The sequence below is a fragment of the Pristis pectinata genome, chromosome 33 (assembly GCF_009764475.1).
Source record: "Pristis pectinata isolate sPriPec2 chromosome 33, sPriPec2.1.pri, whole genome shotgun sequence".
Classification (NCBI taxonomy): domain Eukaryota; kingdom Metazoa; phylum Chordata; class Chondrichthyes; order Rhinopristiformes; family Pristidae; genus Pristis; species Pristis pectinata.
Window position 1 is genome coordinate 11,073,398 of NC_067437.1, and position 26,992 is coordinate 11,100,389.

Below are 26,992 nucleotides of genomic sequence, written 5' to 3' on the forward strand. Positions count from 1 at the left end.
TTTGTGCTGTCAGTTCGCACCCATTAGGAAATGGGCGACAAGCTGGTTTGTAAAGTATGCCACACTGGGACTCCAACTCGTGAGCCATCTGTTTAATGGCTGGAGCTTGGTGGCAATTTATAAATAAAATAATTTGTGCAAGTGTGTCTTTGTACTCCTGATGGGTTGGCATACAGTGTTTTCAGATCTTGCTTAATCTCGTTCAAAGATTTTGCTATTGGAGTACAACCCCATTCCAAAGACTTGAGGACATTCCCTTGCTGACACTCCCGTGGCAGTACTGAGGCAATGCTGCACCCTCTTTTGGATGAGATGTTAAACCTGTCTCAGATGTTTGTAAAAAAACTCATGGCCACAATGTTGGAGAGGTGAGGGGAATTATTCCCATTGATCCTAGGAATTTATCCCACAGAAAATTTCACTAAAGTATAATTCATCTGGTTATTATTGCATTTCTGTGTTTGTTATGTTCAAATTGTCTGTTGTATTTCCTTCTTGAGAACTGTAACTGCACTTAAAGAGGGCTGTAAGATGTCTTAGGACATCCTTAGATGGTGCATAAAGCAAAGGTTTTCTTTAGCTGTGGTTATTATCAGAAGTACAGTTAACTGATGGACATCACCATATGCATTAGGTTCCTCTGTCTCCATTTGGATTGTACTTCATCAATAGAAACAACAGGTTGTTAAATGAAATTTTATGTGGAATATTTTCAAAGGGAAATAAGATATCTTTATGAACATCGAAACACACAGTGAAATACATCTTTTTGCATAGAGTGTTCTGGGGGCAGCCTGCAAGTGTCGCCATGCATCCGGTGCCAACATAGCATGCCCGCAACTTCCTAACCCGTACGTCTTTGGAATGTGGGAGGAAACCGGAGCACCCGGAGGAAACCCACGCAGACATGGGGAGAACGTACAGACTCCTTACGGACAGCGGCTGGAATTGAACCCAGGTCACTGGCGCTGTAAAGCTTTACGCTAACCGCTACACCACCGTGCCTGCCCCCAACCCTGCACTAAAGAGAGGAGAAAGACTGATGTGTCCTATTTTGTCCAGGGGTCAGTGAGCATGCTCAGATTGCACTTGATGTTGGCTAGAAGGTCAGTAACTCACGAGCTGAGCTACCCCACATTGTGTGAAGGATAATTAACTGAAAGGGAGAGGGAGAGTCACATCAAGCACGATGTGATACTGAAGGGCGAGTAGAGATTGGGATTAGACTGGGTGGGATATTAAAGGCTGCGGGAAGGATTAGGCTGGCTGGCTGGCATGTGGTGAGTGAGGTGAGAGTGGGTTAGACTGGATGGGGTGTTAGTGAGAAAAAAGGATTAGACTGTGAGATATGGATGTGGAAAGCAAAGAGAGTGGATTGGATTGGTGGGATATTAATGGTTGGAGGGAATGTAACGAGAGTGGCTTAGACTAGGTGGGATATTAAAGGGTGCTGCGTATGAGGTGAGAATGGGATTAGATGGTGCAATATTAAAGAGGATGGGCAGTGAGTAGGTGACTGGATGACGTGGGAAAGTCTATTCCCTTTAAGTTGACAGTAAGGCTGAGATTGTTCAGTACTGCTGCTAAGGTTCTGCTATCTGGTTCTACATTCATCACCATTGATGGCACTGGAAAGAAACCACCAACACTGTCTCCACAAAATCCTCAAGATCCACAGGAAGGGTATCGAACCAACATCAGCATTTTCTTGCAGGTTAACATCCCCAGCCTCAAAACCCAAACTGCATTCGCTTGGATCCATTGGGCAGACCACATCGTGACTCCCAAAATGAACACCCTACTGTGAGTTCTGTCATGGCAAGATATTACAAGGCAGGCCAAGGAAAAGTTTACGGATGTTCTCAAAGCCTCCTTGAAGAAATGCAAAATCCCCACTGGAACCTGGGAATTTCTGGCCGTGGCCGCTGAGTGTGCAGCAGAAGCATTCAGGATGGTATTGACTACCTCCAGATGATATAGCAGGAGCACACAGAGGACAGGCGTAACCGGTGGAAGGAGTGGACCACCTTACTAATTGTATACCTGCTTGCCCTGTCAGTAACCTCCTGTCCCATCTGTGGAAGAGACGGCAGTTCCCAGAATGGACTCATCAGCCACCTCAGAACCCACAAAACCAGAGTGGAGGCAGGTCATCCTCAATCCTGAGACTGATGAAGACGAGAAGCAGCAATAGAATGGGAAGAGAGTTGCATTGCTGTAGCACCTTTCAAAACTTCTAATGTTGGAAATGCAGCAGCCAATTTACTTGCATAAAACTCCTGTTAACCTCCTGATGATAATGACCAGATAATTCTTTTGGGGACACAAGAGACTACAGATGCTGGAATCACCCTAGGTCCCCGTCACCCTGCTTCTTTCCCCTCCTCTGCCCTCTCCATCAGCCCATCACCCACACCCAGTAGCTCCCCCCCCACCACTGTTCCCACCTGCCCTCCCCACCTCCCTCCCCTGATTCCAGGCTCCACCTTCCTCTCCCATCAGATTCCACCATCTGCGGCCCTTTGATGCCTCCACCTCTCACCTCCCGGCCTCTGTCACTGTCTCCACTCTCCCCTCCTCCATCTGCCACTCAGCCTCCTCACCTGGGTCCACCTATCGCATCCCAGATTCTGCTCCACCTCTTCCTTTCACCTCTTTAAACTGGCTGTATTGGTATTGGTGTTGGTTTATTATTGTCACGTGTACCGAGGTACAGTGAAAAACTTGTCTTACATACCGATCGTACAGATCAATTCATTACACAGTGCAGTTACATTGAGTTAGTACAGAGTCCCTTGATGTAGTACAGGTAAAAACAATAACAGTACAGAGTAAAGTGTCACAGCTACAGAGAAAGTGCAGTGCAATAAGGTGCAAGGTCACAACAAGGTAGATCGTGAGGTCATAGTCCATCTCATTGTATAAATCTTATATTGTTCAGTCCAAATGAAGGGTCTCGAACTGAAACATGGACTGTCCATTTCCCTCCATAGATGCTGCCTGACCTGCTGAATTCTTTTGGGGATATTGGTTAATGGATTAACATCAATGGGCACAAAGCTGCTTGTCTCTCTGGGTGCCGTGGGATCGTTTACATCTGCTTTAAGTGAGGGTTTTCTACCTCTGGGTCACTGAGGGATTATCACTGCAGATTGTGGGCTCCAGTTTATGGCGTCTGACTGGAATCCGTGAGGTTCTGACTGAGCGGCACCAGAACTACCTACCAGGTTCCAGCTGTTTGGCCACAATTTTAGCCGAAGGGGTGACCACACTCCACAGCCGAAATCCTCTCCTAGGGTGGGACTGTGACACAAATGGTAGAGCCGCTGCCTCACAGCTCCAGAGACCCAGGTTCGATCCTGACCTCCGGTGCCGTCTATGTGGAGTTTGCACGTTCTTCCTTGTGGGTTTCAATTGGGTTTTCTGGTTTCCTCCCACAACCCAAAGACGTGCAGGTTGGTCAGTTAATTGGCCACTGTAAATTGCCCCCTAGTGTGTAGGTGAGTGGTAGAATCTGGCAGGGAATTGATGAGAATGTGGGTGAAATAAAAATTGAGATCAATGTAAGTGGGTTGGAATGGACACGATGGGCTGACTGGGGGAGTTAAGGCTGAGACTGAATTACCCCAGAACAGAGCTGCAATTGTGAATGATGGACGTGAAGAGTTGGTAATACCATATCGAACATGGAAGTTGCCAAGAAGTGCGTTTAATCTTAAACTTGAACAGCATTGCTGCTGAGAATAATGCTGAGAATTCCTCACACCGTTGTTCCCCTCCAGGCATTGGACCTGCAATATGTTGACCTGCACTGTCTCCTTGTTCCTTTAATCAGACTCTCATCCAGATGCTTTCCAGCTGCTGACTCACAAGGAGAGTGGAAGTGACCACTTGGCAGGTGTGTGGAATTGGCTTTACGCTGAGGTTGCCGTGGGGACCTGCAGTTCTTATTCACAAAGACATTTGCACACAGGATTTGAACTTGAAAAATGGTGTCAAGCTCCAGCTAATTGCAGGAAGAGGGATTTGAGACTGTGAAACAGTGTGCTATCAGTATAAGGTCAAGGCACAGGTCCAGAGCAGGTAATTCAGGTTGAATTAATCACGCGCCCCTTGCCCCTCTCTCCCCCCTCCCCTCCTCCCACTCCCCATCCCCGAATCTTCTCTCCATCTGGTTGACTGGTGAAGAATTGGCGCCATTGATTAAATGAAGATTGAGAAACTTCCAGAAATGTAGCACCATTCACAACCTCTGCTTGTTCCAAAGTACGGCACAGTCAGTGAAGTAGGTTTGAAATATGGTCACTGTTTAATCTAGGAAACATGTCAACCCAAGTTGCACAGAGCACGCTCTACACAGACAGAATGAGATGAGGAGTGAGCAAGGCTATCAAGACAAAGGGAACTGACAGCATAGAAAGAAGGAAACTATTTCCAGTGGTTGGGGAGTCTCAGGCTGGTCAGGAGTGAACATAAGAACCTGAGAAACAGGAACAAGAGTAGGCCAATTAGCCCTGCCATTCAGTAAGGTCATAGCTGATCAGGTCTTGGCCCCAACATTACTTTCCAGCTCTCTCCTCATACCGCTTGACCCTCTTGTCATCTGTCAATCTCCACCTTGGATATACTCAGTGACTCCACCTCCACAGCTCTGCGGGGTAGTCACCACCCTCTGTGAAAAGGTTCCTCCTCACCAAGGCAAGAAATAGCAAGATAGTTCAGTTTAACACATGGCTAAGGAGATGGTGCAGCAGGGAGGGCTTCAGATTTTTGGATCATTGGGCTCTCTTCCAGGGCAGGTGGGACCTGTACAAACCGGATGGTTTGCATCTGAACTGGAGTGGGACCAATATCCTTGTGGGGAGATTTGCTAGTGCTGCTCGGGGGGGTGCTTAAACTAGAGTTGCAGAGGGGTGGGAACCGGACTGGCAGGGCGTCAAGTGGAGAGGCTGTGAGGAAAGTCGACGTTAAGCCTACAAGCAGAGACAGGAATCAACAGGTTGATGAGCATGGTGGGACTAATGTTCTGAGATGCATCTATTTCAATACGAGTTTTATAGGTAGGGCAGATGAACTTAGAGCACGGATCTGTACATGGAATTATGATGTTGTAGCCATTAGTGAGACTTGGTTGCAGGAGGGGCAGAACTGGCAGCTCAATGTTTCGGGGTTCCAATGTTTTAGACATGATAGGCAGGTATTAAAGGGGGAGGGTGGCATTACTCATCAGGGAAAATGTCACGGCAGTGCTCAGGGAGGACATACTGGAGGGCTTGTCTACTGAGGCAATATGGGTGGAACTGAGGAATAAGAAAAGGATGACCACATTAATGGGACTATATTATAGACCTCCCAATAGTCAGCAGGATTTGGAGGAACAGATTTGTAGAAAGATACAGACAGTTGCAAGAAAAGTAAGGTTGTGATAGTGGGTGATTTTAACTTTGCACATATTGACTGGGAATAGAGTTTGTCAAATGTGTTCAGGAAAGTTTCCTCAATCAATATGTAGAGGTCCCAACTAGAAAGCGTGTGATACTGGATCTCCTCTAGGGGAACAAGACAGGGCAGGTGACAGAAGTGTGTGTAGGGGAACACTTTGGATCTAGTGATCATAATTCCATTATTTTCAAGATAATTATGGAGAAGGATGGGTTGAGATTCTAAATTGGAGTAAGGCCAATTTTGATGGCATCAGAAGGGATCTGGCAGGCATGGATTGGGATGGGCTGTTTTCCGGCAAAGAGATGCTTCGTAAGTGGGAGGCTTTCAAAAGTGAAATACTGAGAGTACAGAATCTGTCTGTTCCTGTTAGAATAAAAGGCAAGGCTAACAGGTTTAGGGAACCTTGGTTGTTGAGGGATATTGAGGCCCTGGTAAAGAAACAGAAGGAGGTGCATATCAGGAGTAGGCAGTTAGGATCAATTGAGTCGTTTGAGGGGTATAAGAAATGCAAGAGAACACTTAAGAGAGAAATCAGGAGAGCAAAAAGAAGACATGAGGTTGCTCTGGCAGACAGGGTGAAAGAGAATCCCAAGGGTTTCTATAGCTATATTAAGAGCAAAAGGGTAGCAAGGGACAAAATTGGTCCTCTTGAAGATCAGCGTGGTCATCTATGCAAGGAGCCGAAAGAGATGGGGAGATCTTAAATGAATTTTTTACATCTGTATTTACTCTGGAGACAGACACAGAAACTATAGAACTGAGGCAAAAGAGTAGTGAGGTCGTGGACTATATCCGGATTATGGAAGAGGAGGTGCTAGCTGTCTTGAGGCGAATTAAGGTGGATAAATCCTCAGGGTGAGGCTGAATTTGGAGTATTGTGGGCAGTTCTGGTCACCTACCTACAGGAAAGATATCAATAAGCTTGAAAGAGTGCAGAGAAAATTTACAAGGATGTTGCCGGGACTTGAGGAGCTGAGTTACAGGGAAAGGCTGAATAGGTTAGAACCTTATTCCCTGGAGCGCAGCAGAATGAAGAACCTGTTTCTGTGCTGTTGTACTCTACCTCTGGCTGAAATGTGACCCCTTATTCTGAAACTATGCACTATGCCCCCTAGTTTTAGATACCTCCACTAGGGGAAACAACCTCTCAGTATTCACCCTGTCAGTCCCCCTCAGAGTCTTGGGCTTCAAGAAGATAATCTCTCATTCCTCTAAACCCCAGTGAGTGTAGACCCAACATGCTTGACCTTTCTTCATCTGTCAACCCCTTCATCCCAGGAATCAACACAATGAATGTTCTCTGCACTGTTTCCTATGCAAATTCATCCTTCCTTAAATATGGACATGAAAACTGTGTGCAGTAGTCCAGGTGCAGTCTCACCAGAATCCTGTAAAGTTGCAGCAAAACTCCCCTACTTTTATACTCCTAGCAATAAAGGCCAATGTTTCATTAGCCTTCCTAATTACTGGCTGTACCTGCATGCCAACAGTGCTTCATGCACTAGGAATCCTCGATACATTATACTGCATTTACTAGTATCCCTCCATTTTAATATGGTACAGCTTTGACAATCTGCAGTCCAATTGTTTGGAAATCTCGATGGTTCAGAATCTGCCTCACTAGCTCCCTGTTTTCCACTCTCTTTATAAACTCACAGGGATCCTGTTTCCCACTGTCCCTTTGAAACTCACAGGTTTTGTTTCCCGTGCTTTCTCTAAACTCAGCTGGTTCACTGAAAGATTTATAATTCTACTTTGTAACATCTAAAAAAAATGAATTACTCGTGGGTTGAGGTATTACTCTGATTAACATCCAATAGTCTGGAAAATCCAGTGCAGCACCAACAAGGTCCCAAGGGTGCCGGATTATCAGAGTTTTTCTGTGATTTGCTTCTACTTTCTTCCTTCCAACATTGCATTCTATTTGCCAACTTCCTGCCCACTCACTTAACCTATCTATATCCTTTCACAAGCTCTTTATATTCTCCTCACAACTCACTAACCCACCTGTCTTTGCGTCATCAGCAAACTTGGCAACATCCTCAGTCTCTTCCTCCAAGTCATTCAGTCAGGAGGCACTTCCACATGCAAAGGATGATGGAGGTATAGAACTCTTTTCCATAAGTGGCAATTGATGCCTTGGGATGTTGTTAATTTTAAATCTGAACATGATAGAGTTTTGTTAACTAAAGACAGTAAAGAGATGTGGGGAAATGCTGGAGAGATGGAGGTGAGTTGTTGGCAGCCAGAATCATACTGAATACAGAAATGGGTCCTCCTGTATGCTGAAATGAATAATTTAATCGTTTTGATTTTGTTTGTTGGTTGAGGGATAAACGTTGGGGAGAACTCCCCTGCTTTCCTTCAGAATAGAGCTGTAGATTCACTTACCTCCACCTGAGAGAGCCTTGGTTTGACATCACTTCTCATGGGCTGCACCTTTGACTGTGCAACACTCCCTCTGTACTGTCCAGGGAGTACTGGACTAGATTTTGTGCTTAGGACTGTGAAGTCTGAACTTGAATTGTGCCGAAGGTGTGGGCACTAAACTTAGACACTGAATTGACCCCGAGACACTTCAGAGGGCATTAAGAATCAATTCTTGATATGGGCATTAAATTAAATTGGTAAATTGGTTTATTATTGTCACATGTACTGAGGTACAGTGAAAAACTTTGTTTTGCATGCCATCCATACAGATCGTTTCATCACATCAGTACATTGAGGTAGTACAAGGGAAAAACAATAACAGAATGCAGAATAAAGTGTTACAGTTACAGAGAAAGTGCAGTGTAGGTGGACAATAAGGTGCAAGGCCATGATGAGGTAGATTGTGAGGACAAGAGTCCACTTTATCTTACAAGGAGACCGTTCTATAGTCCTATAACAGCAGGATAGAAGCTGACCTTGAGCCTGGTGGTACGTGCTTTCAGGCTTTTGTATCTTCTGCCTGATGGGAGGGGGGAGAAGTCAGAATGTCCGGGGTGGGTGGGCCTTTGGTTATGTTGGGTGCTTTACTGAGTCAGTGAGAAGTGTAGACAAATGGAGGGGAGGCTGGTTTTCATAGATCATAGAACATTACAGCATAGTATAGGCCCTTTGGCCCACAATGTTGTGCTGACATTTTATTCTGCTCTAATATCAATCTAACCCTTCCCTCCCACATAGCCCTCCATTCTTCTATCATTCATGTGGCTATCTAACAGTCTCTTAAACGTCCCTAATGTATCTGGCTCCACAACCTCTGCTGGCAGTGTGTTCCACGCACCCACCACTCTCTGTGTAAAAAACTTACCCCTGATATCCCCCTTATATCTTCCTCCAATCACCCCCTTGTGTTAGCCATTTTCGCCCTGGGAAAAAGTCTCTGACTGTCCACTCGATCTATGCCTCTTATCATCTTGTACACCTCTATCAAGTCACCTCTCATCCTGCTTCTCTCCAAAGCTCCAGTTCACTCAACCTATCCTCATAAGACATGTTCTCCAATCCAGGCAGCATCCTGGTAAATCTCCTCTGCACCCTCTCTAAATCTTCCCATATCCTTCCTATAATGAGACGATTAGAACTGAATACAATACTCCAAGTGTGGTCTAACCAGAGTTTCGTGATGTGCAGAGCTGTGTCCACAACTTACTGCAGTTTCTTGCGGTCTTGAGCAGAGCAGTTGCCATACAAAGCTGTGATGCTTTCGGATAGGATCCTTTCTATGCTCAATCTATAAAAATTGGTGAACGTCAATGGGGACATGCTGAATTCCTTTAGCCTCCTGAGATAGTAGAGGCTGGTTGCAAATAAAAGTTTCAGGGGTCGACACTTACTCGAGGTGAATGCCCACTTTCCTCAGTGTGGTGATCTTGCTGCTTTCAGTTTCTTAGATGCCTGCTCATTCTCAGCTTCACTTCAGGCAGAGCTGGTGGGAAGGGAGAGCTCGATTCAATAATCCAGCAGAGACAATAAGATAAATATTCACCTTCTGGGTTGTAACATTCTACAAAATCCATGAAAATGTGGATTGCCCATCTATGTAACAAGGAATGAGTGTCAACCCAGTAAATTTGGGAAGATAAAATGAGATGGAAAAGGTCAAACTGAAAGTGAACTATAATAGGCAAGGAGGATAAAGCTTGTATGTGGCTAACTGAGTAACCCTGATGTTTCATGGAAAATCAGGTTCACTCAAACTTTGCCACACAAATTCAGCTGACAACAGATGCAACTGAGAAAATGATCCAAAAAGATCGAAAAAGACAGATTTTTGACGGTGGTGGAAGCATTTAAGAAAAACATTTCATTATTTACTTAATGATAAAGTGGGAATAAGTATTGGTAAATTGGTTTATTATTGTCATGTGTACTGAGGTACAGTGAAAAACTGTTTTGCATGCCGTCCATACAGATCATTTCATCACATCAATACATCGAGGTAGTACAAGGGAAAAGCAAGAACAGAATGCAGAATAAAGTGTTACAGTTACAGAGAAAGTGCAGTGCAGGCAGACAATAAGGTTCAAGTCCATGATGAGGTAGATTATGAGGTCAAGAGTCCATCAAGGGGACCGTTCAATAGTTTTATAACAGTGGGATAGAAACTGTCCTTGAGCCTGGTGGTACGTGCTTTCAGGCTTTTCTATCTTCTGCCCAGTTGGAGGGGAGAGAAGAGAAAATGTCCGGGGTGGGTGGATATTGTAAAATATGTCATTTTTAAAATGATTTAAGATATTGTTTAAATCTATATTTTGGGTTTTGGAAAATTCAGTTACTAAGTTTTGGTGAATTCAGAAAGGATTTTGAATGATCTGTCAGAGCACAACAGCCAGATTGGGCAATGACGGGGGCTAACTTGCTCTTCACTTTAGAAACACCTCCCAAACTTCCCACCCTCCTGGCCCATCTGTGGAAGAGTTTGTGGGTCCTACATTGGCCTGAATTAATTCATTTCAATTGCAGATATCTTCAGCAACACCCAGCAATGGAGAAATCTGCTGGAGGTACACCATCTAGGTCACCCACTATCCCTTTAGTCACTTTCCTACCAACTTCCCAGTTAAGCAGAGCCCTCAATTTTAAAATTTGCATCACAAATCCCTCCAATGCCCTGGCCCTTCCTATCTTTGCAAACATCCCCATCCACACAAGCCTCCAGATCTCGGCGGTCTTCAAATTCCAGCCTCGTCATCATCCACGATTTCCATGGCATTCCTCCAGCTGCTAATGTCCTCAGGTGGAATCTCCCTGCCTAAACCTCCTGGGCTCTTTTTTCTCGTAGGTACTCCTGAATGCCGACCTCTTTGACCAAGTTTTAGGTCACGTCCCTACATGGTCCAGCAGCAGTTTTTGTTTGATAAGGTTCAGGGGTTAAACTAATTTAAATCTCTTACTGGTTTGGTCATACTGGTAAACATTGCCCATTTTAGCCATTTGTACTGATTACATTAGCAATTAGTATCCCACACTGTTCTGTATTAGAGAACTTTCACCTCTTGGTAATGCTCCTGGAAAACGTTTTACTACACTAAAATTGCTATGAAAGTGAACATTTGTGTTATTGCATTTAATTGTTATCAGCTGGTCTCTTGTTGGTGAGCCTTGCATTCTAGACCCTCATTAAGACATACATATGGCCAATGGTGTACAGTTTGCAGAAATAAAGACTGCTGTAATGTTGGAGATGTGTCAGCAAGTAGGTGAACAGCAAGCTTCCACAGCAGTAATTTTTTGGGGGGCAGAGGAAATAATTATTAGAGAATATCCCTGCTCTTTTTTGAAATAGGGCCAGGGATCTAGTTCACTCACTTGATAAGGCACATGGAGCCTTAGCTTAACATGAAATGGCACTCTCTCAGAGTGCACCTAATCTGTTGTGTTCATGGCTTTGCAGATGGGCCTAAACCCACAAAACCTTCTCATCCATTAGCAGGAGTACATTCCTCTGAGCCATAGTTCTTGGCACCACCTCCTAATGTTTAGCTGTTAAATAAGCCACACCCCAAGTTCATGGCTCACCTTTAAGAGGGAGGGGAGAAGACATGATTGGTAGATGCCAGATCAGGGAACTCAGTGGCAACACAAACAAACAGATGGGAAATGTTCACCAGCCATGAAAATCTCCTGGGAATGAACAGTTTTCTTGTTGCAAAGAAGTCTTAATGAATGGGGGACAAATCGACATTGTAGAATCTCATGTAATTAAGTGATATGCAATTAAATGGGAGTTACTGATTTCATTGAAGTAGATCCTGCCTTTATATATAATTAAAGAATAACTGATGCCTGGGTACACAGCCTTGCGAAACTGAAGACTAATTGCATGTTTTAAGGATAACAAAGGTCAGATTTATTTATTTTTAATTCATTTTTACTGAGGTGTTTCCGGCCTCGCATTCTTTTGCTCTTCCTGTACAACTCAGGTTTTTCTGTACGGTGTCTAAGGAAACACTATCATTGCCAGGAAGCTCTTACAGATCTCTCAGAATTCCTTCGAATTCACTGCTGCCTCGCTCTTGCCTTTGAAATCCTGCTTTTCATAGTTCAGGACAAACACATTCAATTTTCATTGCACTTGGTGACATTTTCAATGTCCTGACCTGTTCACTCTCACTGGAGCACAATAGGTTGACAATCCTGGTTGGTTATAATTTTGGAAGCTTCATCACATGACTATCTCCTCCCTTTTCTCCACCCACACTCCCTCCACCATTGGTTGCTTCAAGTGTCCATCCCCATAGTGTCCCACCAATCCATGTCCAAACCCAAGTAGGTTCTGATTGGTTGTTTCTTATTGTCAATCAAACAGGCTGTTCTCTCCATCCCCAATAAACAGAAATGATCCAATAAAACAGAAAATCCAATGAAACATCTTTTAATTCCTGGCACTTTTGTTCACAGTTTGGACCTTTAGTGAGGTGTTTGGAGAATTATCTTCCATTTCTGGAGGCTCCCAGGGTTGGCAAAATTGGGAACACAGAGCAACTTCACTCAGGGAGTAGGGAGCAGTGTAAAAGAGGCTGGATCTGGAGGAGGGCAGAAATCTTGGAGGGTTGTAGAGACAGAGGAGGTTTCAGAGACAGGAAGGGCAAAACCATTGAGAGTCATAGAGTTATACAGCATAGAAACAGGCTCTTCAGCCATTGAATCATTGTGCACCCTTTCACACTGATCCTAAACTAATCCCATTTTATTCTTCCCAAATTTCCATCAACTTACCACAGACTCCACCACTTCATCTTCACTAGGGGCAATTTACAGGGACCATTTAACCTGCCAACCTGCACATCTTTGGGATGTGGTTGGAAACCGGAACACCCAGGAAAAACCCAAACAGTCACAGGGAATACGTGCAAGCTCCACACAGACAGCACAAGAAATCAGGTTTGAACACAAGTCACTAGAGCTGTAAAGCAGCAGCTCTACTTGCTCACCATTGAGGGATTTGAACAAGAATAGGAACTTTTAGATGCACAAATGCAGGGGATCAAGATCCTATGTAGGGGAATTAGTCTTTGCTTGGTTTCTCTGTTAGGGGTTGGTTAGTCAGCGGAGAAGTGAAGGAGATGGTAGCAGGCACTTAATAACCACATTTGTCTCAGTTGCAGCTTAGTGACCGGCACTCTTGCCTTGGAGTCAGCTTTGAGTCAGAAGTGTGTGCATTTAAGCCAGAACTGGTCCCAAAAACATAGCATGACCCTCCTTGTGCAGTACTGAGAGAGCAGTGCTGTCTTTTAGATGAGATGTTAAACCCAAGCCCTGTCTGCCCTCTCAGTTGGATGTAAAGTAACAACACAGAAGTATTTTGAAAAAGAGAAAGAATTCATCTCTGTCCTCAGCAAACATTCTGGTCATTATCTCATTGATAAGATAAGATAAGATATTCTTTATTAGTTACATGTACATCAAAACACACAGTGAAGTACATCTTTTGCGAAGAGTGTTCTGGGGGCAGCCCGCAAGTGTCGCCACGATTCCAGAGCCAACATAGCATGCCCACAGCTCCTAACCCGTACATCTTTGGAATGTGGGAGGAAACCGGAGCACCCGGAGGAAACCCACGCAGACACGGGGAGAACGTACAAACTCCTTACAGACAGTGGCTGGAATTGAACCCGGGTCGCTGGCGCTGTAATAGCGTTACGCTAACTGCTACACTACCGTGCCTGCCACACAACTTGGCCGCCACATTTCCGACATGAATCACTGTGCAATCAATGAGGGATTCTTGAAGTTCTCCAATCGGAGTAAAGTGCTTTGTTGTGTCCAGAAACACACTGTGGGGAAAGGAAGTCATCGCTACCCCCTGTGGGTCATGGAAGTGAATGGTTATACAGTCCACCCACTTGCTTCACTGTAAACCAGGCAGCAGAGGGGTATCTCACACAAAGCACTGCAGGAACTCAGTGGGTCAGGCAGCATCTATGGAGAGAAGTGGACAGTTGACGTTTCCGGTCGACTGAGTCTAGATGAAGGGTCTCAACCTGAAATGTCAACTGTTCACTTCCCTCCACAGATGCTGCCCGACCCACTGAGTTCCTCCAGTGCTTTATGTGTTGTTCCAGATTCCAGCATCTGCAGTTAACAAAGGGGTGTCTCACTGGCTACGTTCTTGGAGTTAGCCACCGTGTCCCCACGCAACCCCTCCCCCACCATTGCCATGGTGACCAAAACTCATTGATGTCAGGCTAAGCTCTAAAGATAAAGCAATGGGTGCAGGAAAAGCCTCCACTGCACTGAAATGGAGCTGTGCAAATCAGCATTAAGCTGCAGCACTGCACCGAGCCACAACATGACAATGTAACCATGGCAACGGAGCGCCAGACGGGCGAGCTGGTCGCACAAGAGTAGAGGTGTTCATTTGCGGTTAGAAACAGCTTCTGTAGCCCTTCTCCATCCTTGTCACATTTAACTCTTTTTATGTCATGGAGAAAACCTTGCATTTCCCATATCTATCACAGCCTGAGAGCCCCAGTGAAGTATATACTTGAATGGTAGCTACTGTTGCAATTTAGGAAGTATTGGGGAGGAGGGGAGGGCAACCAATTTGTGCACAGCAAGGCCCAGGAAACCTGATTCAGTGATCAGTGCTGGTCCCGTGGCACCAGGGAGAAGCCTGTAGTAGTGCTGCAGTGTATGTAAAGCCCAGCCAAGGTGGGGCCTCACTAAGTTCAAAGACAGCAGCAACACAGGAGACTGCAGATGCTGGAACCTGGAGCAACACAGAAGACACTGGAGGAACTCAGCAGGTCAGGCAGCATCTGTGGAGGGAAACGGACGGTTGATATTTCGGGTTGAGACCCTTTGTTTGGACGTCGACTGTCCACTTCCCTCCATAGATGCTGCCTGATCCGCTGAGTTCCTCCAGCATCTCGTGTGTGTAATTCCAACAGTGCAGCGCTCCCTCAGCACTGCACTAGGAGTGCCAACCAGGATTTTGTGGACACGGAGACATAACTACCTGATAACCTGTGCTCACTCTCTCCTGAAGGGGAGGAGTAGATTGGAGAGTGGTCAGTAGTGCCTCCCTGCAGAGAAGCATGATCAGTGCATCAACTTGTAATCTTTATCTAATTCCCACAGGCAATGGAATTTGAACAAGGGACTCAATGCATTGAGAATCCATGCTGTAATCCTCTCCACTTCTCGCTCTGGTTAAGTGTCACTTCATCAAGCTTGAAAATGTCACAGTAACGCTTCACAAGGATCTATTTTCAACCCGCATCAATTTCACTGCAGACCAATCACGTTACAACTAAAGGAAGGAACACCAGTTCCCATTGGCTTTCTTCTTTGCACAAGAACCAATCAGGATTCAGTGTCTGTGTGTTAGCGTTTCAGTTGCAGTAACAGAAGAGTTAGATTGGGACACAAGTGGTCAGTTTGTTCCCCACCACCCCTCAACCTCTGTGCATACAGGGAGGACACCAGCTCTCTCTGGCTCTCTCACACTATGAGGCATAAAGACATTGCCTGAAAGCTTCATTGCACCGATCCTTTGGGTATAATCCAAAAACAAAATATTGCAGATACTGAAACAAAAATGCTGCAAACACCCAGCAAGTCAGGCAGCATCTGTGGAGAGAGAAACAGGGATAACACTTTAAGCTGTTGACCTTTCATCGGAGCTGGGAAAAGTTAGAAGTGAAATAAGTGTTAATTTTCAGAGAAAGGGGAGTGCAGTGCTACAGGTATGTGAGTGTGTGTATGTATAAATGGCATGTGTGCATCAGAAGATGAATTCTTGATCTCCCAGTCTACCTTGTCGTGGGTCTTGCACTTTATTTGTTTACCTGCACTGTACTTTCTCTGCAGCTGCTATGATATATTATGTTTTCTTTTTACTACCTGATCTAGGCATCAGCAGGTGACAGTCTGATCAGTGTACTTATGTAATGGCATGATCTGCCTGCGTCACATGCAAACATAAGTTTTTCACTGAATCTCAGCACACGTCACAGTAATAAACCAGTTCCAATTCCACATGTTTGCGAGTGGGAGTTTTTGTGTGCACGAGTGTGCATGGGCCCCAAGTGTTTGCATCAGAGAATGTGAGTCTAAGAGAATGTGTATGACATGGGTTGAGCAGGGTGGGTGATGTATGAAGAAAGGCTGACCAGGTTGGGCTTGTACTCCTTGGAGTACAGAAGAATGAGAGGTGAAACATAGAAACTGAGAGAGATTGACAAGATAGATGCTGAGAGGATGTTTCCCCTGGTGGGACCATCGAGAACCAGGGCATGGATTCAGAATAAAACAGAATTGAGAAGGAATTCCTTCTCTCAGGGGGTCGTGAATGCTTGGAATTCTCAACTCCAGAGAGCTGTGAAGGTAGAGTCAGTGAATTGGTGATTGATTTACTGTTGTCATTTGCACCGAGATACAGTGAAAAGCTTTTGTTTGCATTCCATCCAGACAGATCATTTCATACACAAGTTCATCAAGGTAGTACAAAAGGATAAATAAAAGTACAATAACAGATGCAGAATATAGTCTTCAAGGTGGAGACTGACAAGCATTTAAACTACAAGGAAGTCAAGGGGTATGGGGAGAGAGCTGGTGGTGAGGCCAAGATTGGATCAGCCATGATCAGTCTGCTTCTGCTTCTAATGATCTTATGCATGTCTAGCGTGTGTGTGTGTTTGTGCGTGCGTGCATGTGTGTTTCTGTGTGTGTGTTTGTGGGTCTGTGTCTATGTTTGTGTCTGTGTGTGTTTGTGTGTGTGTTTGTGGGTCCACATGTGTGTGTGTTTGTGTGAGTGTTTTTGTGGTTGTGGGTCTGTGTGTGTGGTTGTGTGTGTGTGTGTGTGTGTGTGTGTGTGTGTGTGTGTGTGTGTGTGTGTGTGCGTGTGTGTGTGTGTGTGTGTGTGTGTGTGTGTTTCCACCCATAAATGATGGTGCCCTCAGTCTATGAGCAGACCAGAGGACACAGCCTGGCAGTGCTCTGTATTAAACCTACGCATCTCTACACTGACACAGCCACATTGCTGTGGGTCTGCCGTCACACGTGGGTCAGGTTGGTAGGGTCGACGGATTTTTTTTTACTTGAAGGATATTAATGACCGTTCTGATGGTCCCTGTTGGCATCGGCATGTGCAGTTACTGAGTGACAGAGAGAGCTCAGCTCACCCGACGGGCTGGGCATCAGCAGGTAACAGAAGAGAAAAGTAATTCTGATAAAGTCTATTGTTGTGAAATCGTCCCTGCCTTCATCAGCGCCATCTGAGTGAAAATCCACATTTTCCAGTGTGGGTTATGAGCACGCTGGTTTCCCAGTTGATCATAAAACTCCAAAAAATATTGACTGGAGGATTCCTGTCACAAATTGCACTTGCACGAACCAGCTTCTCTCTGCGCCAGCTGCAGATTCCCTGAGAAAGATCCCTCAGAGATTTCCCAGGAGAAAGGAGGTCATGTGGTGCTGAAGCGCAGGTAACGGGGAACTCGGTCCGGTAAGGTTTCAAGGGCACTGCCTGTTCTGCAGTCACAGGGGCTCCCTGAACAGGAGCCCAACAGGCAGATCCCATCTAAACTTACTCAGCACCTCTCCTTTGGAACACGCACTGTTCCACCTTTCCTCTCCATTGGAAAGGGTGCAGAGGAGATTTACCAGGATGCTGCCTGGTTTAGAGAGTATGCATTATGAGGAGAGACTAAGGGAGCTAGGGCTTTACTCTTTGGATAGAAGGAGGATGAGAGGAGACATGATAGAGGTGTACAAAATATTAAGAGGAATAAATAGAGTGGGCAGCCAGCGCCTCTTTCCCAGGGCACCAATGCTCAATACAAGAGGGCATGGCTTTAAAGTAATGGGTGGGAAGTTCAAGGGAGATATCAGAGGAAGGTTTTTTACCCAGAGAGTGGTTGGGGCATGGAATGCGCTGCCTGGGGCGGTGGTGGAGGCAGGTAGATTGGTCAAATTCAAGAGATTACTAGATAGGCATATGGAGGAATTTAAAATAGAGGGGTATGTGCGAGGAAGGGGTTAGATAGTGTTAGGCGAGGTTTAAAGGTCGGCACAACATTGTGGGCCGAAGGGCCTGTATTGTGCTGTACTGTTCTATTTTCTATGTTCTAAGCAGGGTATAGATCTGCCCCCACCCAATCCCCTCACTCCCAGATCCTCCATCATTCACTTCCTCTCCACCTCCACATGCCGATTCCCCCCAACAACTAGCTCATTGGCTTTCCCCCACTCAACAACCACCAGAATCAGACCCTCCTGCTAACCCATTTCTGACCTGTGACTCTCTGCCCCACCTCAAACCTCCCTCTCCCACTTTCAATGTGAGGTCATGGAAGTCCGTCTTCCCAGCCCTGGACATCACTGGAGGAGTGTCTCTGGGCCATGCCCCAGGCCCAGTCAACATCAGCTGCTTCACCAATGACCTTCCTTCCATCATAAGGTGTGGATGTTTGATGATGTTCAATTCCTTTCACCACTCCTCAGCACATGCTCACTCCTCAGTCCATGCCTGCAAGCAGCAAGACCTGGATAACATTCAGGCATTTAACACAAGGGGCAGGCAGCAACCATCTCCAACAAGAGAGAGTCTAACCACCTATCCTTGACACTCACCACTGGCATCAGCGTCATTGGGTCACCACTGACAGGAAACTCAACTGGATCAGCTACAGAAATCCTGTGGCTACAAGATCAGGTCAGAGGTTAGGAATCCTGTGGCTAGTGATTCACCTCCTAACATCCCAAAGACTTTAATATGCAAGTTGGGAGCTCCCACGACACTCAAGAAGGTCAGAATCACACAAGGTGAAGCATCAAGCTTCACTAACACCCCATCTACACCCTAACCTTTCATTTCTTCCATTGCCCTTATTCTATCAGACCATGTGCGCTGTTTACAAAATTCACTGCAGTTACCCATCTGGAGGGAATCTCCCAAACCTATGGCCTCAAGCATCAAGGAAAAAGGCAGCAGGCACGGGGGAAACACTACCACCTGCACGTTCCCCTTCCACACCATCCTAACCTGGAATTATGAACCCATCATCGTTGCCCTCTCCAAATCTGAAAACTCTGCACTACACCGCTGTGGGAGTTCGGCAGCATCGGTGGACAGAGAAACAGAGTTAATGATGCAGGTCTGAGACCCAAAGTACTCATTGTTTCCAACATTTTCTATTTATATTCTGGATTCCTAGCATCTGTAGATTTTTTTTTATTTTCAGCAGTGTGGGAGCACCTTCATCAGATGGACTGTAGAGATTTGAGAAGGCTTACAACTCAAGGGCAGTTTGGGTTGGGCATAAATGCTGGCTTTGCTGGTGTTGCCCACACACCAAAAAATGAATTTAAAATAAAACGATTAAGTTGTTCACAGGCGCATTGTACAGCAACTAATTAATGAACTTGTGCCTACACCAATGAATTTCTAGCACCTATATTTTCCAAAGCTTACGGTTACATTGTGGTTAAGGAAGCATAGTGGTTCAGTTACTGGACTATTGATCTGAAAACAAGAGTTCAAATCCCACCATGGCAGCTGGGGAATTTAAATTCAACTAATTAAATAAATCTGGAATAAAAAGACAGTTTCATGGTCACCATTATTGATACTATCAGATTGTCATTAAACCCTGTCTGGTTGACTGGTGCCCTTCGGGAAAGGAAATCTCCCTGCGTAGCTGAAATGTGACTGCAGAACCCACAACAATGTGGTCGACTGTTACCTGCCGTCAGAAGTAGCCCAACTGTCCAAGGGGCAATTAGGAATGTGCAATGAATGCTGGTGATGCCCACATTATGGGGGCTGGTGTTTACAGCACTTGATCCCAGCGGTGAAATAGCACTGAGAACTATAGATCACCAGACAGACTCAGTTAATCAATTCCCCTTACCACAAAATGCATCTTCACTCTTCCTGGATGCCACTTACTGTTGAAGCATGGTGGCTGCTTTGATGTGGGGCACCCAGAAGACAACTTCTGCATGACAGTCTCCCAAAAGCAGTAATTTCACAGAGTCATAAAGTCAGAAGGCATGGAAACATAGAACATAGAACACAGAACAGCACAGTAAAGGCCCTTCGGCCCACAATGTTGTGCTGACATTTTATCCTGATCTAAGATCTATCTAGCCCTTCCCTCCCACATAGCCCTCCATTTCTCAATCATTCATGTGTCTATCTAAGAGTCTCTTAAATGTCCCTAAGGTATCTGCCCCCACAACCTCTGCAGGCAGTGCGTTCCACGCACCCACCACTCTCTGTGTAAAAAACTTACCCCTGACATCCCCCTTATATCTTCCTCCAATCACCTTAAAATTATGTCCCCTCGTGTTAGCCATTGAAGCCCTGGGAAAAAGTCTCTGACTGTCAGAGGTAGGAAAATAAATGCAAACAGGTAGGAACTCATCATATTTCTGCTGTCGTATTTCATCGGCCTCTCATTTCTCTTCGCCTGCCTCCATCTATCATTTCACCTGCCGCTGTCTCCCAACTCCACACCACCCGCCCCTCCCCTCTTTGACACAACTCCTCTCATTTTTCACCACTCCTTCTTCCACCAATCACCTCGGACTTCTGTCTCCACCACTCTCCTTTTTAGACTGGCCACCTCTCCCCTCTCCTCAGTCCTGATGCAGGGTTGACAATTCCTCTCCCCCCACAGATGCTGCTTGACCCACTGAATTCCTCATTTGGAGCTCATCATATCCGTGGATACAGTAAAACTCCAATAATCCAGTGCACTCATGTTTCTAGTGCACCCTTTTAGATGTTACACAATATTATAATAAATTTCCCACTGAGCCCACTAAACTTAGAGGGAAACAGGGCCCCAGAGCTCCAGAACTAGGGCCCAGTAGGTGGGAAGGGAACACAGCAGACATTAGCCAATGAGCCTGATGCCAAAACATTGGGATTTCCGAACAGTCATGTAGTGGATTATTGGACTCTTACTGCAGCTTGTTGGTTGGAACACCCTGCTGTGTACACCAGCGCCTCTACTTCCTCAGAAGGCTAAGGAAGTTCGGCATGTCCCCGTTGACCCTCACCAATTTTTACAGATGCACCATAGAAAGCATCCTATCCGGATACATCACAGCTTGGTACGGCAACTGCTCGACCCAAGACCGCAAGAAACTGCAGAGAGTTATGAACACAGCCCGGTCTGAAATGGAAACCAGCCTCCCCTCCATTGACTCCATCTACACTTCCTGCTGCCTCAGGATATCAGCCAACATAATCAAGGACCCCTCCCATTCCGGTCATCTTCTCTTCCATCGGGCAGAAGATACAAAAGCTTCTTACCACCAGGCTCAAAGACAGATTCTATCCCGCTGTTATAAGGCTCTTGAACGGACCTCTTCTACGATAAAGATCAACCCTTGATGTCTCAGTCTACCTCGTCATGGCCTTGCACCTCATTGTCTGCCTCCACAGCACTTTCATTGTAACCGTCCACTGTATTCTGCTTTCTGTTATCGCTTTCCCTTTTATACTACCTCAAAGTACTTATGTTTGGAATGATCTGTCTGGAAAGCACACAAACAAACTGTTTCACTGTATCTCAGTGCATGTGACAATAATAAAACAATTACCATATGAGTGGAGAACTGTTACACAGTTGTAGAGTCATTAAGTCATACAGCACAGAAGTAGGCCCTTCAGCCCACCATGTTCTTGAAGCCCTGACGGAGAAATCTGCCAGAGAAGCCCTGAGATAATATGCAGCAGCACATTGGGATCTTGATGTTCGGCAACCAAGTCCAGGCCAGTGGCCAGTGCCCGAGCATAGATCACAAAATGGCAGGAATTGAGAGAGGTATTCACATCACACAATGATCCAACCAACTTATAAAGGAGATCACTACATGTCTTGACTTCCATTCCCCCCTCTTTTGGAAGCAACTCAGTGCCAGGTGGATGGACTCCACACTGCACCCAGCTTCTGGTTATTCAGTCGATATCCCACACCTGCTGTGCAAGTGGACAATACTGGAAACTGCCTCAGTGAAGCTCAGCTGGAGGCACCACATTGACAGTAGTCAGCCAGCTTCATTGACATCACTCTTCAGAGAACGTTCCCACTGAGAACAAGTGCAGGCTTGGAACACACAGTCGATAACACAGCATAGACACTTTTCTGTGTGGGTTTGAGTAAGGATGTAAATGAAGTGCCTTCAAAGAGTTGGCCTGTCTTTGTTAAACCCTTCTTACGCATGGTCAACCTGAGCTGCCTTTCCACAGAGAAAGAGGTCAATGCTACCAGCCACCCATCACAGCAGAGTCCTGAGCCAAACCATGCCACAGTTTGTCAGCAGGTCGAGTTGTGGACACAGCTCAGCACATCACGGAAACCAGCCTCCCCTCCTTGGACTCTTTACCTCTCGCTGCCTTGGCAAAGCAGCCAGCATAATCAAAGACCCCACCCACCCGGGTCGTTCTTTCTTCCATCAGGTAGAAGATACAGGAGACTTAAGGGCAGCTTCTACCCCACTGTGATAAGACTATTGAACGGTTTCCTTATACGATGAGATGGACTCTGACCTCACGATCTACCTTGTGACCTTACACCTTATTGCACTGCACTTTCTCTGTAGCTGTGACATTACTCTGTACTGTTATTGTTTTTACTTGTACTACCTCAATGCGCTCTGTACTAACTCAGTGTAATTGCACTCTGTAATGAACTGTAATGTAATGAATTAACCTGTACAATCAGTATACAAGACAAGTTTTTCACTGTACCTCGGTACAGGTAACAATAATAAACCAATACCAATGCAATGCCAGCCTCAGGTTCTTTAGAACGTTGTCCCTGATATATGTTTAGGATGAAAAGTAACTTAAATTTCTTGCTGGTAGAGCCGCTACTTTCTTATGGTGACACACCACCTGGCCCAGGCTGTTTTACTTTCACTACGTGTATTGTTCATACAATTGCTTGGTCACACACTCTTTGACCTTCCTTTATAGCAGACAGCAGCAGTATCAAGCCTCAGCTGGAGACCTGGGTTGGCTCTCTCCCCTGGTTTTGGGAGGCCGGTGACCTTTGACACATGCCACATCTTCAGCATCATGTGACACTTGTAAAGACCCGATCCGCCCAGGAACAAGGACTTTGGCAAAAGCGCTTCAGGAGTTCTGGCAGGAAGTTGTCAAACTTCAAGTGATACCAGGTTCAATGTCTCCAGAGCTCTTGTTAAACTGAAAGATTTACAAGGGATTCTGTCAGAACTGTGCAGATTTAATTGTCAAGGTGAAAGTTTGGTGGCTTGTGAACCAGAGTAGCTTGAGGTGACCTAATAGTGATCTTTGCAATCATGAACGGGTGTTTGATAGGCTGGAGGTAGGGGAAAGTTCCACTTGTAGGGATATTAAGTGAATGGGGCCATAAATATAAAAGTTGGTCACAAATAAACCAGAAGGGAATTCAGGAGAAGCCACTTTACCCAGCGAGTGGTGGGAGTGTGCGTCTCACTTTCAAAGGAGTTGGTTGGGAAGCATAAGTACTTGTGCAGCAACAACCCAGTGGTGGCTGAGGCAGTTCTGTGCTAAAGGAGGTGCCGTCTTTCCAATGAGACATGGACACACAGGCGAGACAATGGTACAGCCAGCTCACAGCTCCTTGGCTCCTGTTCAGTCCTGACCTCTGATGCTCCCTGTGCAGAGTTTGAGCGCTCTCCCTGTGAATGTATGTCTCCTCCGGGTGCACTGATTTCCTTCCACCTCCCAGAAGTGTGTCAGAGGTTAATTGGCCACTGTAAGTTGCCCCTCGTGTACATAAGTGGCAGAAGGACCAAGAGGGAGTTGATGGGCAAGTGAGAGTGAGCATTACTGGGGGAATGATGGGTTTGCTCTGCTGGGAGTCAGCATGAACCTGATGGGCTGAATGGCCTCCTTGTGTGTCATAATAAGTAAGTAAATACAACCACCATTGTCTGGGAAGAGCCAGGGAGCATCACTGTTTGGACAGCTCTTTCAAAGAGCTGGCACAGACTTGACAAACCAGTCCCCATCTCTGCAGGAGCTTCCTGTGATTCTAGGTTTCACGTGAGCAGTAGTTGTTGGCCCAGTGGTCTAGCAGTTGATCCCTCCTATCAGGTGTCTAGATCTGCACGCATTCATGGGTCGGGGCAGGATTGGCAAGTGATATCCACACTCTGACAGGGACAGTTCAATGAGGAAATAAAGATTTGCATTTCGAGCCTTTTCAATCCTTCCAATGCCCAAAAGGAAATGCACGGGATAATGGATCGCATTAAAATGCAGTCACTGTAGTGATGTAGGAATCACAAAAGCCAGTTTGAACACAGCAGAATTCCAAGAACATGACAGTCTGGAGTGCCAGCCTGGATTGGGGGGGTCAAGTATCTGGAGGGGGTACAGGGATTCATGACTTGTGACACAGAATATTGACTGCAGACCACTGAGGCAGAGGATATCAGAGTGCAGGAGCCAAGATGTGCGGAGCTGTGAGTCTGACATTGCAACACCTAGGTTGAAGGGCACTTTCCTTCATACAGTTATTACTATTTATAACGTTTCACATAAAACCAATAAAATTTAATTAACCAAAGATCCAGCTCATAACTCCTCTGTCACAACTCAGTTCAGTGGGGGATGTCTCTGTGGCTTTATGTATGTTTATGGTTTTTACATCTCTTACGATTCACTTTTCCTTCCCTTCCCTCCTCTTTGGCTGGAGGCATTTCTGTTCATGTCAGCCCTGCCTCCAGTCCTTGTCCAAATGGCCATTTTGCATCTGTGGCTGTCGACAACAGTCTGTTTATTTGAGGGATTGCGTCACAGTGCGAGCCCTGTCCCGCGCACATCTGGTGTCCCCGCACTTGACTCGATGGCAGAAGGACCCAGGTGATTTTTATCTCCCCTTCCTCCCTTCCTCCCAGGTTACAAGAACGCTGATGAGGAGTTTAGTTTTTGCCAAAGCATTGGTCCAAATACTGAACTCCAGAAGGAGGTGAGAGTGACTGCCCTTGACATCAAGGTAGCATTTGATTGAGTGTGGCATCAAGGGCGTCACAGGTGGACAGGGTAGTGAAGAAAGCATTTGGCACGCTTGCCTTCATATGTCAGGGCATTGAGTATAGGAATTGGGACATAATATTGTAGTTGTACAAGATGTTGGTGAGGCCGCACTTGAAGTACTGTGTACAGATATTGGTCACCCTGTTATAAGAAGGACATCATTAAACTGGAAAGAGTGCGAAGAAGATTTATGAGTGTGTTGCCAGGACTTGAGAGCCTGAGTTCTAGGGAGAGGTTGGGCAGGCTGGTGCTTTATTCCTTGGATCGTAGGATGACCTTATAGAGGTAAAATCATAAGGGGCATAGATAGGGTGAATGCACCCAGTCTTCTTCCCAGGGAAGGGGAATCAAAAACTAGAGGGCATAGGTTTAAGGTGAGAGGGGAAAGATTTAAAAGGGACCTGAGGGGCAACTTCTTCACACAGAGGGTGATGTGTGAAGAGGTGAACGAGCTGCCAGAGGAAGTGGTTGAGGCAGGTACAATAACAACATTTAAATGACATTTGGACAGGTACATGGATAGGAGAGATTTAGATGGATACAGGCCAAATGTGCGTAAACGGGACTAGCTTAGGTCAGCATGGATGAGTTGGGCTGAAGGGCCTGTTTCTGTGCTGTATTAATCTACGGCTCTATGACTCTTAAAGGGTTGCAAGAATAGTGAGGAGCCTCTCAAGTGGCTTGAGGCATTCCTCACACATAAGATCACACCCTGAGGCTTCACTGCAGTTCCTCAGGGCAGTGTCCCAGATTCAGCCATCTTCAGCTATGACTTTGTCAATGACCTTCCCTCTATTGTTAAGATGTAGGAGTGTTCACTCATAGTTGCACAATGTTCAATTCCATTCATAACTGCTCACAAAATGAAGCAGTCCATGCTGCATGTAGCAAGTCCTGGACGGCATGGGGCTGATTGGTGGCATGTATCTTTCACCTCACTCATGCCGGGCAATCACCATTTCCAACAAGGAAGAGTCTAACTCCCTCTATCAAACTCCATGACTATCTCTGCATTCACTGCCATCAATTTCCTGGATGGACACTTTTGACCAGAAAAGTTACAGAAGCAATCACATAAATACCCTGGGCACTACATCAGTGGCTGATTATCCTGTGGAAATGTAGTTACATATTAATTTCCCATTTCCCAAGGCATACACCAGCAGCAAGATGCAATATATGGATAAGTGGAGCTCTGACAATGTTCAAAGATGTTGGAGAAAGCTGTCTGATTAACTGGCCTCTATCCACCATCCTAAATATTCCTTCACTCCACCAATAGTGCACGGTGGCTACCATATGCACCATCTATAAAATTCTTCACAGTTACTTGCCCAAGTTACTCCAAAAGCACCTCCCAAACCCACGAGGTTGAGAAGGAAAAGGGCCACTGGCAGTTGGGAACACCCCCTTCCAGTCATGAAACATTCTGACTTGGAAATATATCACTGTAGCTTGTAGCAGGGTCCAAATCCTGGATCTCCCCACCCAACAGTACTGTGGGAACAGCTCGTCAGCACCTTCTCAAGGACAATTAAGGATGCAACCAGTAAGCTTTTGCCAGCAATGTCCACATCTCAAAAATGAATATAAAATGATTTTTAAAGTACTCCCCTCCAGTTCTGGAGAATAGTTACAGAAGAAGAACTGAAACTTTCACCCTCCACACTTTGATGCAGAACCAGCATCCTTAATGCTACAAGGATTCAACAGGATGGTGATACTATTCTTCTAGTATTGGAGGAGGTGAAACAAGAATCAGGGACACAGTATTACAGTTAGAGCCAGAACATTCAGGGCAAAGTCAAGATGTAGTTTAGGATCAATAGATTGTTGTGGAAGGTCTCAAAGGATGTGTGTATATGTAGTGTTGAACATCTATTATCTAATTGAATTTAAACACCTACATTGGATCCTAATTCTAAACTCAAGGGAGTGCAATCCCTGCTTATGAAATCAAAAGTTAATTCATAAATTAACCCTTCAAACCCCAACATCTGTCTGGTGAATCTAAACCCACCAACTCCAAGACCAATCCAAGTTCCAAGC